At 49.3% G+C, this 19,704-nt stretch overlaps 1 protein-coding gene across 6 annotated transcripts in view; it reads left to right on the top strand.

Annotated features, from left to right (window-relative positions):
- Jakmip1 (janus kinase and microtubule interacting protein 1) overlaps window positions 1-19,704 on the top strand; it is a 140,015-nt gene that overhangs the window by 26,708 nt on the left and 93,603 nt on the right. For 2 of the 6 annotated variants that reach the window (XM_076545689.1, XM_076545687.1), the window contains exon 1: window positions 3,973-4,158. The exons of the other annotated variants lie outside the window; for them this stretch is intronic. The gene's annotated coding sequence lies outside the window, so the exon portion shown is untranslated. Of the gene's footprint in view, window positions 1-3,972; window positions 4,159-19,704 lie in introns of those variants that run through there. 6 annotated transcript variants of the gene reach the window in all.

Raw genomic sequence — 19,704 nt, 5'->3', positions numbered from 1 at the left:
CTGGGATTTAGTAGTGAGTGTTGTCATTATAGAGTTGTGATACTTGTTGCTAGGGTACTGTAACATTCTCCGGACAAAGCCACATCCCCAAGTTGCCAGTTCTCTCAGCAGTTCCAGACCAGCAGAGATGCACTGTCAGCGGTAGACAGTTTTTAACTAGAGGCTGTCCCTACACCCAAATTCATAATAGTCCCCTAAGAACTTCAATTCAAACAAACGTTTCTATTACAGCAGCACTTTTGGTTTGCTCTACCAAAAAACTTCACTTCACACTGAGGGTGAAATTACCATATTTAGCTGCTGTAAAGCTCTTCGCCAAAAACTGCACAGCTATTAGGTGGTATTTTAAGGATTTTAAAGTGACTTGTTTGCTCTTATAGGTAGCTTTTTGTCATCCAACTGCCGTAAAAACTTTGCACAGCTATTAGGGTAAATAAGGCATTTTACCAACAGAGCCCCAAACCATGAAGTGCACCTAGTTCCGTATCCTTTCAATTTTTCATTGGAACTGACACTTAAACCCTTAGACGACTTTTCCACTTTTTCTTTTAAAAGCTGTATTTTAATTTTAGAGCTGACAAAAGTGTTTCAGGGCAATGTCGCCATCTTTAGCAGAAAAACTACCTTTCCCAGAATGCATTTCCCTTATATCAGTCCATAATATCAGTCCTTTATATCATTTTCCATATTTCTTATCGGGTTTGAGAGTCAACTGGTTCTCTTTTACCAGACTTGCTTACAAATTCTTGCCCGGGAGGTTTGAACAAAGTTTTTTGCTTTTGTAACGGGAGATTTGAACAAGCATTTTACATTTTCAGCTATGGCACATTGGGAGGTTTCTATTCTCCTCAGTTGGCTTTAACAGGTGTTTCTCCTTCATCAGACACTGGCCCCCAAATCAGAATCACACCTGCCTCGGTAGCCGGCATTGAGGCTGGCATTTCTGATAGCAACTTTCCTCGGGGCTTGTGTTTGTTTTAGCCAGTCAGTGAAAAACAAGATCATGTACAACAGCTTTTCCATAGCTCCTTCAGAGAGATTTTCTCCCACTGATCTTATTCTCATTTTGCTTGCTCCTTCCTTCCCCAGATGCAGAGCTTCAGCTATCTGCGGCTCTGTACCTCTGCTAGCTGCCTTTGGAGGTAGGGGCTTTCTTTTTCTCCCCCTGAATCTGCCTCAAATTCTAGCAGCTTTGTTAGGTCATGCATTTTCTGGGGAGGAATCTGTCCCCTCTGTTTCTTCAGAGTCTTTCTCCCTGACAGTATCCAGTTTGGTCTCAGTTTATCCCCTCTACCCCAGAAACAGTTTCCGACACTAGAGCGGCGGCTTTCCCTGCTACTGAAGGTAGGGGCTTTTTGTCCGTTTGTTTTCAGGGTCTGTGTGGTTTGCGTACAGACTGAAAATCTAACAAGGGAGGTTTTTGCCGTTTCTAAACTCCCATTAGGACAGGTGTTTTGCCTCATCAGGCCTTCACCTGACCCAGTCCCCCAGTGGGTTGTGTTTGCTTGTCTGGGTGCTCAGGACAGAGCTTATGCCAAAGGCAGTCACCCCTTAGGGCTACACTCCCTCATTTCATCGGGAGTCAGTTGAAACAAAGCTTTTCTCAAAGAGATGCTTTCTCTGACAGAAAAGAAAGCTTTACTCCTGGATAGTTCTGTTCTGCCCTGGCTGGGCTCTTTCCCCAGACAGCGTTCTGACTCAGCAGCACGACTGCTTCAGACACAGTTCAGCTTTACTGTTTTCCCAGAAAGGTCCTTTTTCTAATAGGAAAGCTTTTCAGATTTCTTTTTGCAGTCGTGGACCTATCAACCCGGGACTTGTAGGAAAGTGGACAACTGTGCCGTTCCCACCGGCTTTAGCTTTGTTTATTCATTAGCAATCTTCCCCTGGGTCCTGCACCTTCCTGCCTCAGCTCTGTGCTCCAGGAAGTTTACAACTGCAGGAACCCTAGTATCCCCGAAATGCACTCCAACTCAGAGACGCTGGCCAGTCACCTCTGGGTTTTTGCTCAGAAGCGAGGATACAATGCTAACAGTTTCGGGGAATCTTCGCATTAGACGATTAGGAGCACCTTTTCATTCTGAAACGCTCACTCAGAACCTTTGCTGCCTCAGCTCAGCTGTAACTGTGAAGCTTGACTATTTTGTTTTTCTCAGGTAAAGTTTCCTGTCCTTTTTGGGCTCTCTGTAGTTCTTCACCCACACTCTCCCCAAGCGTTTCCCTCAGGGTACTCTGACCCACTGTCTTTTACTAGCTTGAAGAGACAGAGCTTAGAAGGGGTTTTTAGAAACTTGTTCCAGCCTCTTGCACTGCAGAGAGGATATTTAAAGCTTGAAAGAGAACTTAGAGGTTTTGCTGTCTTAAGTTTGTTGGTTTCCCTTAGAGCTAATCACAGGTGGTCCCCATACTAATATCTTCAGGTGATTCTAATTTTTGTCCTTCTGAGGGAGAAAGTTCTGAAAGGCTTTAGTTTCTAAGTTTCTTAAGAGAGATAGATTAAGGCTTTTTAAGAGAGTTTTTTCCCCCAAATTTTCCAAGAAAAGCTTTAGCGTTTAAGAGAAAGATTTTTCCCCCCAGGAGAAAGACCAACTTTTCCCAAAACTTCCCAACTTTAAACTTTGACTTCTTACACCCCCATTTTTGCCTCAGGGAGAAATTACTTTCTCCTGCCGCTTGGATTTGGCATTTCAGCTGTCCCCAGGTCAAAAGCTTCCATAAGAAACTTTTTCTTCCCCATAAGCTCAAAGAAGAGCTTTTTTACTACCCGAAAAGCCCAAAGAACGATTTTTTCCCCAGTTTGCTTTCAAAGCCCCCAAAGTTAGAAAATTGAGTTTTTCTGTCTAGTTGCCTTACTTATTTTTTCCTACACAATCTTATACTTCTAGGTTTTTCCTAAACTATATTACTACCCTATATCTTATACTTATCACAGATAGAAATTGAGAAAGGGATAGAAGATAGAAAATTTTGACAGAAGAGAATTTCGCTGCAGCATCGGACATCCTTCCAGTCCGCTTTCCTTTTCTCTCGAGGATAAAACGCCTGCCTTCCCAAAAAATATATATAAAAATATATATATATTCCATAACACCGGCATGCCTTTCCACTGGCAGGGCTAACTCAGCACTTTCACCAAAAACTCTGTAATAAAACTATTATTTTCCTTTATCTTTAGTCCCTATTACTTTGTCTTTAGTCCCTGTTCATTTGTCTTTAGTCCCCCCTTTTTTTGTCCCTTTTTTCTTTAGTTCTTTTCTTTAGTCCCTTTTTTTCCCCTTTTTCTTTAGTCCCTTTTTTTCTTTAGTCCCTTTTTTTCTTTAGTCCCTTTTTTTCTTTAGTCCCTGTTCACGGCGCCATTCTGTGGGGCGTTTACCCACCACCCCCACAGCTTCCCAGAGTTTTCTTGAGTGCGAGCAGCAGGAAATATTAGATAGAAGGATTTATAGCAGAGAATCTTGCGGAGATAAACAGATAGAAAATAAAGGATAGCCTCGAGAGGGCCTGGAACCTATTCCAACGGGCCCGGACTGTCTCTGGTCCAGGGTTTTTATAGAGACGCCAAGGGGTGGAGCAAAAGACCTCCTCCCCCAGCACAGCCAAGTGCAGGCCATCTCAGACACCTGCACTCAGGCCCGTGGTCCTGATCATCCTCTATTCGGACCTGCTGGGTAAAGCCACGAGGAACCCCGGAACGGGCTCCCACAAAGGTAAGGTAGCCAGGTGTTCCAATTGAAGAAAATGAGAGATATTATAAAACATTAAAGGATGGACTTTAAAAAAAAATCTGTTTATTTATTCATTGTGTGTATGTGCCAAATGACTGACTCCCAGGGTTTTTTTTTGTTTTTTTTTTTTTTTTTACTTTTCCAGAAGGGCGGGGCAGAGAGCAGGGAAGAAGGGGCGTGGCCCAGAGAGGCGGGCTTGAGAGTGGGACTTCTGACTTTAAAAGTCAGGCCGGAAGTCAGGCTGTGTGTACCGGAAGTAGAATCAGTGTGTTAGGGCTGTTAGAGTTCATCGACTTCCTTTTCTCTTTAAAATTGCCTGAGGTTGAGTGGCCTGGCAGGGTGTAGGAGGCAGATGGACGGTGGGGTGTGGAGAGCAGGGTCCGAAGGCAGGTGGAGCCGGGCGCCCTGGTGGCCCAGAGGACCTGGCCCTGACGTAGGTAGTGGCTCTGGAGGCCACAAGGGTCGCTGGTGTGGGGGTGAGTGTTCCCTGCGTCATTCTGTCCTGCGAGGGTGGCTGTGCTTCGGGCTAATGCCTTCACCCATCCAACAGTGCCAGGTCTCAGAGGCAACGCCCTGATAAAGAGGCCACAAGACAGTAAGAGCAGGAGCTGGGACCTGACCCAAGGTCTGGAGTGAAGTCTTGGCTCTTTTTCCTGCATTCTGCGCTGTCTAGGGAAGCCCCAGGGTTTCAGGGCCTCTGGGTCGGTGTTGGCATTCATCAAGAGCTTGCTGAGGCAGCCCTGACTGAGTGAGATGGGAGTAAAAACAGCTGAAGGGTGGGGCTGGATGGTATGTATTTAGATCCTGCCTCCTGTGTACTTAGGGGCTAGATACATTCCCATTGACTTGGTGTACATCTGTGTGGTGAGAAGCAGACCAGATTGCCTTTCTTAAAGTCCCAACTCTGGGACCTGTGAATCCACAGTAGCGTTCCCTAAATATCTTTTTGCTTGGTAACATTGCTTGATATGTCTATCATTTCTTCCCCACCCAAAGTTCCTGTGTGGATTCACAGTGCTGACGGAGTGCTGGCTGGCCCTAAGGTAGAGCCCATCTTCATGACAACAGGCTTGTGTCACCATGGTTAATTTTACAATAGGCACCATTTCTTTCTGGCCTCAGTAGACATCAGTGTTGCTTCCAGGCTTACCCACTGAGGACACCAGGAAGGGAGCCCTGCTGCTTAGCAGGCCTGTGCTTCCATGCTGAGTTCATGGATCCTTCTAGAGTCATCTAGCTTCATTGAGCCTCAGTTTCCCCGCTGATGGAGCTGGTAATCTCTGGCTGAGTGAGTCCCAGTGATGGGACACAGCTCTGCTTCCCCACCCTGCAGAGAGGTAGTCCACAGGACGACACAGAGCTTGGGAACTAGCTGAAGATGCTACCACAGTATCAGCGCTTCGTGAATTCTCTGCTTGGGCTGTAAGTCTTGTCTTTCTTGACCTAACTGTTCGCATCTACGCCTCGTCTCAGACACTTTCTTACTGTACCAAAGGCACAGCCTCCTCCCTGTCTTCCGCTCCCCAGGGGCTCCAACATGGGCAGACCTCCATGTTGGTCCTGGAGCCATGGCTCTGAAGTATGAGGGATTTTTCTTTCCAGGCATACACCTCTGGGTGGCTTTTTTTTTTTTTTTTTTTTTTTTTTTTTTTTTTTTTTTTGTTTAAGGTCAAGTTCAAACTTGTAGTGATATGTCACAGGGCACAGGCACATGTTCACCTCCATACCTTTCATGTCAGCCTCGGGCAACAGCAGGGAGAATGTACTCTGAAGAACCCAAGTGGAACTTGGACTCTGCAGAGGCTTCCAAGCCGAGATATGGGTGCTCTGACGAATCTTAGGCCCAGCTGGGGAGACTATTAAAAGAAGAAGGGAGAAGTACAAGCAGGTTGTTTTTAAAATAAACTCACTGTTTTTTAAGGCTTGCTATAGGCAGTGAGTTGTGCCCTGACTGTTGCTGGGAGAGCATCAGGGCTGCAGGTTAGCTGTATTTGGATTGCTGTTACTGGAAAGATGCCCCCATAGAAGTGGCCTTAGCTGTGGGAGTCTTTTGTAATAGTTGTTTCTTTTCTTTCTTTTTTTTGTGAGGTCTTATGTTTTTGATGAGGTACATGTGCATGAGGTCCCTCCCTTCCAGGATGCCTGACTCCATTTTGTTAAGGCTTTCTAAAAGTGATTCTGTGGTCAGTTTACAAACATTGACACTCTCATGTGTGTGTATGCCCACTGGCGGGGGCCACATCTGGCTTCAGAGAGGGCAGGGCTCTTGAGGGACCAAAGTGATCACTGTGTGACTGTTTAGCCTTTTAACCTCTTCAAGGCATTTCTGAAGTACCTGTTCCTTTAATTGGGGAAAGCCTGTGCCCGAGAGGGCTGTCTTCTGCAGGTGTGGCAGAGAGCCACACCCTGGTAGCTGGCTGCCTTGTGTGCTCAGGGAGGTGTGTTAGGGCAGTGTTCATCTGGCTGGGCACAGCTGAGACAGAGCTTGCCCAAGGCCAGCCTGGCTGGGGCGAGCCCTTGCCTGGGATCAGACTCCCCACTGCCACCTGTTCCTGTCGCATCTGGATGAACGGAATGCCTGGGGCTCCGGAGCATTTATGCTTCTAGGTATTATTGCCACAGTAGTAGTGACTTCTCCTTGCCGAGACTGCAGACCTCACAGGAACAACTCAAGGGCGGACGGACTCACTTTGGCCCCTGGCTTGAGAGGCTGCAATCCATCATGGAGAAGGTGTGGTGCTGCCCCTCGGTGATAGGAGTGTGAGGTAATTGCTTATACCCTGGGGCATGCAGGAAGCTGAGACCTCTTGGAGGGAGGGCAGGGTTGTAATTCCCCCGGGGCCACACTCTAATGACCCACTTCCTCCGGCTAGGTCCTGCCTCCTGAGACTCCACAACCTCCCCAAACAGCACCACCAGCCTGCAAACGAATGTGTGTGCACACGCACATGTTTGCACACACGTGTGGGGGCATCTTACCATCAAGCCGTAGCACACTGTGAAGGTTCAGAGTGACAGAATTAATCATAATATTGCAAATAGGAATAACAGCACATCGACCTGGGCTCCCTCTGCTCTGCTCCCCTTTGTCACCGTCCGGGGCTCTGTGGAGGAGGCGCACACACTCAGAGAGATGGCGAGTCTCTTGTTGAATGCACACTTGAAAGTAATTTCATTGTGTATTCAGTGTGCATGTGCTGTGTCCTGTAAAGACGCTTTCATACATAGACTATTGTACGTCTAGCGCACCCTCCACTCTTTGCTCCCTTTCTCTCTTCCTCTCCCGAGTCTCCTCTGCCCCTCAGGCAGTTTCACTTCTACTTTCACGCCGTACATACACTGGTGACTTTGGGTGCTATACACAGTCTAGGAACCACAATTGAGACAACACATAGTTGAATGTACTTAATGCGACCGTCTCCATTTGCCCCCCATTTCCTCGCAAATGACACAACTTTGCCCTCTGTGGCTGAAAGCCATTCCACATGTGTGCATATGGACAACTTTGAAAATCCCTCCCTGCGTTGGTGTTCGACACTCGGGCTGTTATGAAGTGCTGCAGTGGACAAGGGTGCGCAAGGATCTCTGTGGCATGCCGACGGAGTTCTTTGGGTAAATACCAGGGGTGGTATCGGGTTATATGGGAGACACAGTTTTAGTTTTTTGAGGAACTGATTCCCACCATGGTTTGGACTAGTTTACATTCCCACCAGCTGTGTGTAAGGATTCCCTTTTGTCCACACCTTTGACCGTTTTTTTGTTGTTCTCTGTGTGTGTGTGTTAGTGTATGTGTGTGTGTGTGTGTGTGTTAGTGGACAGAGGAGGCCATCTAGTGTCCTGATATTCTTTCAGCACGGTGGCTCACTGAAGCTAGAGCCAGGCTGGAGCCAGCCAGCTAACCCCAGCAATCCTCTTGCCTCTCCTTCTCTCCTTTGCACATCACTGAGGTTAGGTGGTATATGTGGCCATGCCCCGTTTTTTTATTTGGGGGGCTAGGTGTCCAGACTCAGGTCTTCGGGCTTGCACAGCACCCCAGCTTCCTTCTCCCCCTCTTATTGTGTGTGGTTGTTTTCTTAGTGGCTTCCATTCTCCCCGGGGTGGGGTGGAACCTCAGTGGAGTTTGGATTTGCGTTTCTCGGGTGGCTGGTGAGGTTGAACAGTTTTGGGGGGGTGTTTATTGGCTCTTTGTTCTTCATCTTCTGAGAACTGTCCTTCATTTCATCAGCCCATTTGTTGAAAGGGTTGGTTAGCTTCGGTTTAGTTGTAAGTTCTCTGTATAGTCTACATAGTAATCCTTTGTCAGATGTCTAGCTGCCAAAGATTTTCTCCTGTTCCGTAGGCTGCCCCCCCCACCACTCCACTGTTTCTTCTGCTGTGCGGAAGCTTCTGAAGTTAGTTAGTTGTTGGTCTCATTCCCTGACAACTGCAATCCCATTCAGGAAGTCCTTGCCTATGTCAAATCTTCTTCTTTTTAATAAAAATTATTTTAAATGTAGAGGTGTTTTGCCTGCACGTGACTGTGTACTTGTATGCTCCAGGAGACTAGAAGAGGGGGTTGGATCCCTGGAACTGGAGTCACAGATGGTTGGGAGCCAGCATAGGGGTGCTTGGCACTGAGCTCGGGTCCTCTGGAAGAGCAGCCAGTGCTCTTATCCACTGAGCCACCTCTCCAGGCCACCGATGCCGAGTCTCTAAGTCTGGTCTCTGGTTTTCCCTCTGTCATTCGTTTCAAGTCTCTTCATAGTCTGTGGTCCGTTTGGAGCTGATTTTCGTACAAGGCCAGAGACAGGGATCTAGTTTCATTCTTCTCTGTGTGGACATCCAGTTTCCCTGGCACCCATAGTTGAAGATGCTATTTGTGTTTTTCTCCAACTTGTGTTTTTCGCATCTTTGCTAAAAATCAGATGGCTTTAGCTGTGTGGGTTTGTATACGGACCTGCTATTATTTTTAAATTGTTCTTTTATAACTTCATACATATATCTATAAAATGTACTTAGAGCCTGTTCCCCTTTACAATCCTCATCCCCTTCCTCCTCCTCTTGAACCTCCTCTTCTTTCCAAGTCTCCTTACTTTCAATTCTATGTGTGTGTGTGTGTGTGTGTGTGTGTGTGTGTGTGTGTGTGTGTCCCACTACATTTAATAAGGGTTGCCTGTATGAGTATGAATGGGGGTTATTTACTTGATGAATAACAACTTGCCAGTAACTACACCAAGGGGAATATGACTTCCTCCCAGCAGCCATTAACTACCTCTAGCTCCTTGGGGAGGGGTGAAGCTGTGTGAGCATCTCCCCATCCGTGCTGGAATGTTGGTGGGTCTAGTCTTGTGTCGGTAGCCACTATGGCCCTGAGCTCACAGGTTCAACGGTCAAGTCATGTCCGGAAGACAGTGTTTCATGACACTCCTCCCTGTCCTCTGCAGTTTCTTACATCCCCTCCGACCCCTTTCTGCAGACTTCTCCCAGCCTTTGAGGGGGTGATGTGGTGGTATTGTGTTCTCCAAAGTATTGTGTACTCTAGGGGCTGGAGAGATGGCTCAGTGGTTAAGAGCACTGACTGCTCTTCCAAAGGACCCGGGTTCAATTCCCAGCACCCACATGACAGCTCACAACTGTCTGAAACTCCAGTTCCTGGAGATCTGACACTGTTATACCAATGCACATAAAATAAAGTTAATAAATTATTAAAAAAGAAAAAAAAAACAAAACAAAGTATTGTGTACTCTAATAAATTTATCTGGGGTCAGAGAACAGAACAGACACTAGATTAACAAAGGCTAGAAAATGGTGGCACTCACACCTTTAATCCTAGCATTCCAGAGGCAGAAATCCCTCTGGATCTCTGTGAGTTCAAGGCCACATTGGAAATAGCCAAGCATGGTGACACACACCTTTAATCCCAGAAAGCCAGCCTTTAATCCCAGGGAGTGGTGGTAGAAAGCAGAAAGATATATAAGGCGTGAGGACCAGAAACTAGCAGCATTTGGCTGGTTAAGCATGTGGCTGGTTAAGCTTCAGGCTTTTGAGCAGCACAGTTCAGCTGAGATTCATTCTGGATGAGGACACAGAAGCTTCCAGTCTGAGGAAACAGGACCAGCTGAGGAATTGGCAAGGTGAGGTAGCTGTGGCTTGTTCTGTCTCTCTGATCTACCAGCATTGACCCCAACAACTGGCCTCGGGTTTGATTTTATTAATAAGAACTTTTAAGATTCCTGCTACAGGGTGACACAGATGTCCAGTTTGAGGGCCGAGCACCCAACAGTTATTCTCAGCATGTTGTGGGTCCTCTGTGATCGCATGCTGTATTGTCGCCATGGCTCTGCAGGGTGACTTGACCTCAGGCGTGCTGTCCCAGCCTCCTTCCTGCATCTGTTCAAGATGGTGTCTCCCAGCGAGGCACCCGGATGCCTGCTCTGGAGCTCACATGCTTATGCCCTGGTGTGATCACATATGAGCCGTGTGACTTTGGGGACATTCGTCTGTCTCTCTGAGCCTCTTTGGCCTCAGCAGTCCTGTGCAGAACAACAAGGGCCCCGCCTGTCAGTGTCGCTGCCCGGATCGTCCTCGCTTCAGCGTCTGAGGCGGTTTAAGAGGACTTGGAATAGGGGCCGGGTGAGGGGGCCTTCCCCAGGCATTTGGGTCTGTCCTCGGGGAGGGAGGAGAGAAAGGCACAGTCTGCATCTAACCGTCTTCTGCTGCACAGAAGGCAGTGGGACCTGCCTAGGTCAAGGGACACTGGACCAGAACTCACTGTGGTTCCCAGGGGTCCAGGGGGCAGGTGGCTGCGTGGATGCAATGTGGGGGAGAAGTGGCAGGGGAATAGCATAGGAGGGTGACAAAAGCAACTGCCACGGCCTAGCTGGGTGTCATGGTCTAGTTGAGGGCACTCTGGGCCCAGAAAGAGACAGGGATGAGCTAGGAGGGTCTCTTTTAGGAGCGCCTCGAGGTAAACTGGAAGTGTGTTTATTTTATTATTATTTGTGTGTGTGTGTGTGTGTGTGTGTGTGTGTGTGTGTGTGTGTGTGTACATATGGAGGTGGGGGAAGCATGTGAGTGAGCACCTGTATCACAGCACATGTATGGAGGTCGGAGGACAACTTGTTGGAGTTGGTTCTCTCCTACTGTGGGTTCTGGGAATTGAATGCTGTTCATCAGGCTTGTGTGGCAAATGCTTTTACCTGGCTGAGCCATCTTCCTAGTCCCGAGAGTGTGCTTAACTGTTCTCCAAGAGGTTGTGAGCGAGTTCTGAGGCTTTGCAGATGTGGAAACTGAGGCCTGCAGCTGCTGTACGACCTTCTGTGCTAACCCAGATGGTTCAGAGATACATAGCCAAGTTCCTGGCTCTGAGCCACACTTCCACATCCCAGGATAGGCCCATCATGCCTAAAAGCTTCTTGAGCATGGAACCTGGCGTTAGCCAGGGCCTTCCGGTCACATTACTACTCATTTGTCAAAGGCCACAGTTGGCCTGATGGTACTGGCTATTCCCCTGTTGTTATTATGTTCCGTGGGTCCGCTTAGCCATTCTGGGGATGTTTGTGGCTCAGAGTTGCACTGACAGACCGCTCTGAGGCCTGGGTCAGGGACAGCATCACTTCGTGATGTGGGACAATGTTGTGACATGTGGGTGGGGACAAGTGTATCATCAATGGAAGAGTGTCTAGTGTTGGTAATTGTTCAGCTGTCCTTTAGTGTCTGGGGAACCAGTTCTATGAGGTGCTGAGATCCCACAGTGCTCCTGACGGGGCTGTGTGTGATGAAACCCGTGTGCACCCCACGAGCCTTTAGTCGTCTCCAGGTTTTGTGTGAAACTTGGTGCAGTGGAAGCCCATGCAGGGCGCTTGCTCCGACCCTGTTTTGTTCAGTGAGCCAACAAGGAAAAGTTTATGTGTCAGTACAGAGGCAATTAAAAATACTTCTCTGTGGTTGGCTGAACTCACAGATGTGGAACCCACTGTCATGGCGGGGGGGGGGGGGGCAGGATGGACTATTTTGTGATTTTATATCATCCTTGGTCTTAAGATCAAAGTCACAGCGTTCAGGATGAGAAGTCACATGTCTGTGACTTGAAAGAGATTCATAAAAATAGACATTCTGTGCAGAAATGAATCTTCATAGGCGAGGGAAGCAGCTGTGAAGAAATGTGGGCATTCGGGGCCTCCAGATGTAGGGATGGGAAGTTCATTTACTGTTCTAGAAAATTCTTTGTAGCGTTTGAAGTTTATTGAAGTAAGTTTTAAAAATGTGTTCCTGGGAGCAAAAAAATCCTGGAGACATGGTTGCTGTGTCCCCCGATCCATCCCTGCAGTCTCCCCTCCCAATCACATTGAGGGTTTGAAGAGGTAGCATCCACACTCCTTCCTGGGTGGCTCCTTGGGGACCAGCACTGGTGTGAGAGCTTCTGACTTTCACCCTCTCTGTAGAGACAGCACCATTTCCAGAATGTCTGTGTTGAGACTCTCAGATTTTCATTTTCTTCTCCATTTTCCTTCAGTGTTTTTGCTAACACATGTTTATTGAATATTTCACATGGGTTGGGCCAGGACTTACAACAGAGCAGCAGCCAGCGTTGCTGACGTCATAACAAGTGGAATAGACACCCATGTTAGGGGCTTCAACCCATGCGGAAAATTGCGGTCATCCTGTGGCCTGAGTCCTGTCCCCAACACCTGCCACCCAGCACAGATTCACCAAGGAAGCCAGCCCAAGGACAGCCAAGGCTCTGCCCAGAAAATCAATTGCTGCTACTGCCTTGAGGGTCATAGTTCTCTTCTGTACTGAGGGACATGTGAATAGCATGCTCCTTTACATGTTGGAGAGAGTAAAGGGTCCTAGCCTCCAAGGGGTGCAGATGGCTGATGACAGATTTGATGGGGTCAGTTGTGGGGCTGTAAAAAAATGAACAGGATGCCTTTCCTTTGTCCCCAGGCCTGTCCCTGTGGGAAGCCAATGCCGAGTGGGACCTTCCCAACCTTGAGGGACATGTGCAGACATGCAGATTCATCTCAAAGGGTGTGAGGCTGGATTTCTTCTTTTTGTCATTTGTCCCTTGTGACCCTGGTGGACCTCCCAGGAGACTGGGTGAAGATTTGCCTCTTCCAGGGAGTCCGGGCCCTGAACTCCATGCAGTTGTTGTGAGCTAGCTCTCAAGTGCTGGGAGCAGCGGCTGTCCTTACTCCGTCTGCACGGTGGATCTGGGTATGCTGGGGATAGGCCATGGGGTTCAGGGGGGAAGTGAAGGGTTTGGGAGGTGAGAGAACCACTGAACAAGAGCCTGCCAAGAGCGTGGCTTTCTTCTCCAAGCTCTGAGCCCTGGGACGGGGACAGGGACGGGGACGGGGGGGGGGGGGGGGGGGCAAAAAGTCACTTTGGGGAGCATGACTTTGGCCATCCTGGGACTCCTATGTCCTGACATTGGTGATCTGTGTGGGCTGGGCTGGCAGGAGGCAACTCATGGATGGGCCAAGGGTGGACCTCTCTCCTCCCCAGAGTTTAGAACAGTGGTATCTGACATGATGGAAGGGAGACCATGCCAGGGCCAGAGCAACCTGGGTTTATATGTGGGCCTGCTCTGTGCTCTTTCTTGGTCAGTCCTGTCTTATGGGAGATGCTGTTTTCTTCAGCCGGGGCGTATTCGTTATGTGCAGATCATCAGGTCAGCACCAAGAGACAGGCCACTGCCCCTAGAGGGAAATGAAAGGTTGGTGGAATGTTCAGCGTTGGGGGGTGGGGTGGGGCGGTGGTGGCTTTCTGGCCAGTGGAATCAACAGTGGCCTTTGCTCTGAGCAGCTTTCCAACACGTCTCCACCCCACCCCCATACGTGAGAGCAGAGGGCGCGGGGCGCTCCAGCATTGAGGCTGTAGAGAGCAGAGACACAGCCGTGTTTTCCAGGGCTTGCCTTTGAGAGACAGGAGCTGGGACTTCCTGGTGGCATCTGTGTGCCTGTGTTTGTGTGCATGGAGGAGTGATTATGGCCCTTTGGGGGCCTGTGGATAGCAGTGCAGTATCCACTTTTCTGTCGTTGTTATTAGTGATAAATTCCAGTGCTGTTCAGTTATTGAATGTCGGCATAGCTTTGCAAGAACATTCCACATAAGCATCACCACTTAACAGAGGCACGGGCAGAGTCACACAGTGACTTTGTAAACTCAGGGCTTGTGACGCAATCACCAGATGAGCTCTGACTCCTGGATCTGTCCTGGGGATACAGTTGGAGTCTTGGGGTGAGAGAGGTCTGGACCTGCCACCTGGTTGGGTGAATCAGCGCAATTTAATATGTGAGGGTTTTACCTTTATTCTCTTGGCCTTCCATATGGAACCATGTCCATCCTGACAGGGTAGACATGGTTGTGTCACAGCAGGCTCTGCAGAAGTTCTCCATCCTCCTGCCTCTGCCTCCTACATGCTGGGGTGACCTGAATGGTGGTAGATTTCTGAAAATGTGTTATTGTGTGTGTAGAGGGGGTGGTGCATGTACCGTCACACATGGGTAGAGGTCAGAGGACAGCTCTGTGGAGTCCGTTGTCTTCTTCCACATTTACATGGGCTCTATGGATGAAGCTTAGGTCTCCAGGCTTGCCAGGCAAACAGATTTCCCTGCTTAGTCATCTCCTGGGCCTGGTGGTGCTGTTTTGCTGTGGTGATGACTGAAGTGCCGGTGCTGATGGTGATGTTGATAGTGATACTGATGCTGATGCTGATGGTGATGCTGGTGGTGATGGTGATGGGAATGGAGGTAAGGAGGGTAGGGTGAAGATTGTGTGCTCTCAGCCTGCTGTGACACCCCACCCATGGTGAGATTACCAGTCCCAGTCTCCCTGCCCTCTTGCTCTTTGGAGAGGGGCCTGTGGGACTCTCCCTTCTACCATTATCCTCTGGGATGGTGTGACCTCTGTAGACATAGTAAACCTCCTTTGAGCTTGTTTTCCATCTAGGAAGTGGAAAAGGTAAAGGACAGTCGTGCGCCACTTAACATGCTCAGAGAGATGATACACTGTTAGGCGAGAACATCACAGAATAGTTCCACGGATGAGGCAGCTACAGCATCACCTGGATGTAGGATCTCGGGGGACCACTGCGCATGCATGCCCATCTGCCATTGGTCACACTGTCATTATTGAGTACGTGACCATGCTTGCTACTGGGCAGCTGTTCATTGGCAAGAGATGCCAGCTGAGGGTGGGTCTGCAGATCTAATGCTCAGCACAGTCCTGGGTCGGCTTCCTGTGGTTGGAGCTTTGAGGGAGATAGCTGCCCTCCTGCTGTGTTGAGGTGGTCAGTCTGGGTAGGGAGTCGCTGCTGTCTGGCCTTGCTGTTGAGGCCTGGCAGCTGGCCTGCCTTGCTGGATTGCTCTACTGTGTTTACCTCTCCAGCTGTGACTCTCTGCAGCCTCCCAGCACTGCGTCCTACTGTACCCTGTACCCCACTGTTGCTCTTTACACATCTGTCTCCTCTGCCCTCTCCCCAGGCTGTGACTCTGTTTATGTCTCCACATGGTTAGGTGACGACAGTGAGTTTGGCCAGCTCCAGGCTGGTTAAGTTGTCCAGGACAGGAGCTCTGGCTTGCTTGCCTGACAGTTAAAAGTCACTTGAAAATAAATCTTGCACACACACACACACACACACACACACACACACACACACACACACAGAGAGAGAGAGAGAGAGAGAGAGAGAGAGAGAGAGAGAGAGAGAGAGAGAGAGAGAGACAGAGAGAGAGAGAGAGACAGAGAGAGAGAGAGAGAGAGAGAGACAGAGAGAGAGAGTTCTATGGTGCTGTAACAGATTGCCACAAACTGAGTGTCTTAAAACAGAACTACATTTCTGCACGTTTTTTAGAGACCGGAAGTCAAGGTCAGAGTATGGGAGGGCGGCTCACTTAGAGGGCTCCCTTTCTCTGTCCAGGGTCTGTTGTGGTAGCAGCCCTTCCGGTTCCTCCACTTGTGGGTGCTCCGCTCCACTCTGGTTCTCCTGTGCCTGACTCTGGGTTTCTTCTCGGAAGGACAGAAGCCACTCTGGATTTGGGCCCTAAAGCAACAATGCCCCACCTTAACTATTTGTAGCTCAGTGGTCTTGTTTCCACATGAGGCCGTATTCCAACTGGAAGGACATGAATTTCGGGGGAAATCCTGTTGAATCCAGTTCACATGTACCTCTGCATTATTAGACAGTAGCTTTATTGAGTCTTCATCCAAGCGTGGTGCTGTTGGCCTGAAATCCCCCTTGACGTTGGCCTCAAAGGTACCGAGAAAATGCTGAGCTCTGACCTTTTGACCTTTGTATGTCTGCCCTCCTCCTTCCTCAGCGTCACCCCAGTTTCTCTTGTCTTTCTTTGCCTTTGATGGGAGCCTTGCACCTTCTAAGCATATTCTCTTTTCCACAGCCCCTTCCTTCATTGCTGTGGAAGGAAGTGTTGACTCCAGCTCGGAGTTTGAGGGTCCCGCCCACCATGGCAGGGAAGTTATGGAGGCAGGAGCCTGAAGCCACTGGTCCTGCCTCATTTGTGGTCCGGAAGCAGGAAGAGTGTTTCTGCTCAGCTTACTCTTTCTTTTTAGTTCAGTCCAGAACCCCAAACCCATGGAATGGTGCTGCCCACGTGGGTCTTCCCTAACTCAGTCTAGAACCCCCCTCACAGACATGCCCAGAGATTTGTCTTCAAGGTGATACTGGGTTTTGTGAAGTTGAAAGTCTACCCCCAGAGGTCAGCCTTCACCCTGTGTGGTGAAGCCTGAACCCCAGGAAGCCTTCCTTAAAGGATGTATATAGGCAGACAGCCTATGGTCCAGTGTTATCTCTGCTCTGTTCCCGGCTTTCCCGTTCTTTGCATCAAGCTCTGACCATGGGTGGGGAGCCTGATTCCTTGCCTAGCCTTCCTTCCACTCCATCTCAGGGAGCATTTGGCTCTTACTGCTATGGAACTAATGGAAGATAAGGGAGTTTTAGTCACTGGCCAAGAGTGTGGGCTACTGGACGGTCACAGCAGGACCAGCAGGTATTGCAGGTAAAAGCTGATATGACAGTTGTGGCTCCCCAAAGCCAGGCACTGGAGAATAGGCCTGGGGTGGAGCTCAGAAGGACTTTGGCCTTCAAGGAAGGAGAGGGTGCAGAGCTCCTAGAAGTTGCTGCAGTTGGAAGCTGCAGAGGAAGGCAGGGGTGAGACTTGGGTTTGCTTCAGATATGCGATTGCCATCTCAGCAGCTGCTCCCTGCATCCCCAGGACGAGCTGGGTGGCGACTGGAAGGCCAGAGGTGGTGTCAGGTTTGAAAGTGCAGATGTGAGGAGGGAGTGTGCAGCCGTCTGTTAGCTGCGCAGGCATTGGGATCACAGCTTCATGTGAATTCTCAACTCTGTTAGCTCATTACATCAGAGATGCTGTCGGTGGGTGGGCACCAGCATTTTCGGGCCAATAGTAAGAGGAGATGCTGCTGCCCGGGACAGGGTGACAGCGCACTGGATTGCAGAGGTGTTACACAGGGAAAGATGGCATGGTGGGACACACATGGCATGCACGTGCTTGTTTGTCCAATCACTTCTGAGGTCAGGTGTGTCTGTTAGTGTTTGCCAACTTGACATACACCTAGTCATGTTTGGGAAGAGACAACTTCATATGAGGAATTGCCTCTATCAGATTGGCCTGTGGGAGCTTCTTAATAATGGATGTGGGAGGGCCCAGCTCACTGTGGGTGATGCCATCCATGGGTGGGGGGGTCCTGGGTTGTATAAGAAAGCAGGCTGAGGAAGCTATGGAGAACAAGCAAAGAAGCAGTGTTCCTCCATGGCCTCTGCTTCTGTTCCTGGTTCCAGATTCCTGCCTGGGCTTTCCTTCATGATGGACTGTAATTGGGACATGTAAGCCAAATAAACCCGTCCTTCCCCAAGCTGCTTTTGGTCATGGTGTTTACTATAGCAACAGAAACAGCAGACTTTCTGCCTGCCTGGCCTCATGTTGGGCACATGGAATGTCAGCAGATCCTGTCAGTTTGTGGCTTGATGGGTGCACTCAGACACGGAGTTCTTCTTAAGCACCCATGTGCCCAGCACCGGAAACCTTGTCATGGTTAGTGCTACTTACAGAGTGGACCCAACCTGGCGGTCAACGTCCACTTCCCAGCAACAATCTATGATGTTCCTGTGCAGGAAAACCAACATGTGGAAATGCAGGTTGTGAGGTTGGAGTGTGGATTAGAGGCAGAGCAGTTGCATAGCATGCGCTAAGTCCTGGTTTAACCCCTGGCAGACCAGTCTTCAATTTGTGGGTTGAGACCCCTTTGGGGGTTGAACAATCCTTTCACAAGGGTCGCCTAAGACCATTAGAAGACACAGATATTTGCATTATGATTCAGAACAGGAGCAATATTACAGTTATGAGGTAGCAATGAAAATAATTTTATGGTTGGGGGTCACCACAACATGAGGAACTATATTAAAGGGTCGCATACAGCATTAGGAAGGTTGAGAACCACTGCCCTAGCACCACAGAAATTCCCAGCAGTATAGGCACAGCAACAAAACAGAAATTCAGGCAGCCAAGCCCTGCTTCCAGATGCGCCCATTCCTTCCCTCTGGAGCAAGACCTGAGAGAGTTAATTTTAATTCTAAACTCGATATAGGAAGAGTGTTAATGAGGGATTGCCGAGTTAGGTTGGTCTGTGGGCATGTCTACGGGAGATTGCCTTGATTATGTTAAGCGAAGTGGGAGGATACATCCACTGTGAGTGGCACCATTCCCTAGATAGAGGATTCTGAGCTGTGTAAGAGTGTAGCATAGCATGCATCCATTGCCTGCTGTTGACTGGATGTGTCCATTTGCTTCAGGTTCCTGCCAGCTTGACTTCTCCACAGCGATGGACTGTAACCTGGAACTGTGAGCCGAAGAAACCCTTTCTCCCCTGAGATATTTCTATCAGGGTGTTTTTATCACAGCAACAGGAAAGGAGACCCAGCAGCTGCATCATAATAAGCATATCAGGCATCCAAGAGGCAGGATGACAGATCAGAATCTGAGCAACAGAGCTCCAGTTTAATGGCCTCATGTTCTACAGGCATTCTCCAGTGTGTTTAGTCGGTGGCTAGCAGACCTGAACTGGTTTGCTTTCTCTCCAGGGATGGCTGTGTCTCCTCTTTGTGGGCTGGGGTCACCGTGGAGGGGCGTGTCTCTTCTTTGTGGGCTGGAGTCACCGTGGAGGGACGCTCTGGACAGGAGCAGCTGCACGTCTGTGTGCTTTTGATGTTAGACAATCTGACTTCATTGTTCCTGATCTAGTGTCAGCCTGCCTCCCTGACACTGTCCCCAGATACATCCCTGTCACATGCTGGCGGGGTGTGTGTTCACATCCGACGGCTTTTCTTCCTGCACCTGAGGTGGACCGCAGATTCCTTTACATACTAGACAGGAAAGGTAGGTTGCTGAGAACCCAGTTCTGACCCAGCTGGTCCTCTCTTCTCTCCTGCCTATGTGGTCCATGCTGGTTGATTTTGTGGAGCTGTGAAAGGTGGGCCTTTGAAGAGTGAATAGGAGTTTCTTACCTGGAACAGGAAGAAGGAGCCAGGATATACAAAGGCATGGTTGCATGTACAGGGCAGTGTCCAAGGTTCATTCTGGCTGGGTTGAGGCCTTGCCAGGAGGGTGGAGAATAAGGAAATTGATGTTAGACAGAGAGGCTCCAGGAGGCAGGCTGCAGGGCTGGGTGTGACTCCGGTGTGCAGTGGAGCAAGTGCACTAGAGATCTTGGGAGGCTGATCAAGTTTCTGAGAATCTACACTATTCCTTCTCTCTAGACGGAAACGTACCCCTCCCCCCAGCTCATTTGCAGACTGCAGACATCTGACAGACTCCTTGCCTAATTGCTCAGGGCACAGAAGGCTTCCTTTCAGTTATTTGGCTTGTGAAGTGAGGGCCTGGAAGGGGATCCGTCTGTTGCCTCCATAGGAAGCCCCCCTCCCTTCTGAATGCAGACTGACACCCTAGTGGGTTTCTGT

Source organism: Peromyscus maniculatus, chromosome 10, assembly GCF_049852395.1.
Source record: "Peromyscus maniculatus bairdii isolate BWxNUB_F1_BW_parent chromosome 10, HU_Pman_BW_mat_3.1, whole genome shotgun sequence".
Taxonomy (NCBI): Eukaryota; Metazoa; Chordata; class Mammalia; order Rodentia; family Cricetidae; genus Peromyscus; species Peromyscus maniculatus.
The sequence above is the reverse complement of the archived record's forward strand: the minus strand, read 5'-3'. Positions and strand labels throughout refer to the sequence as shown.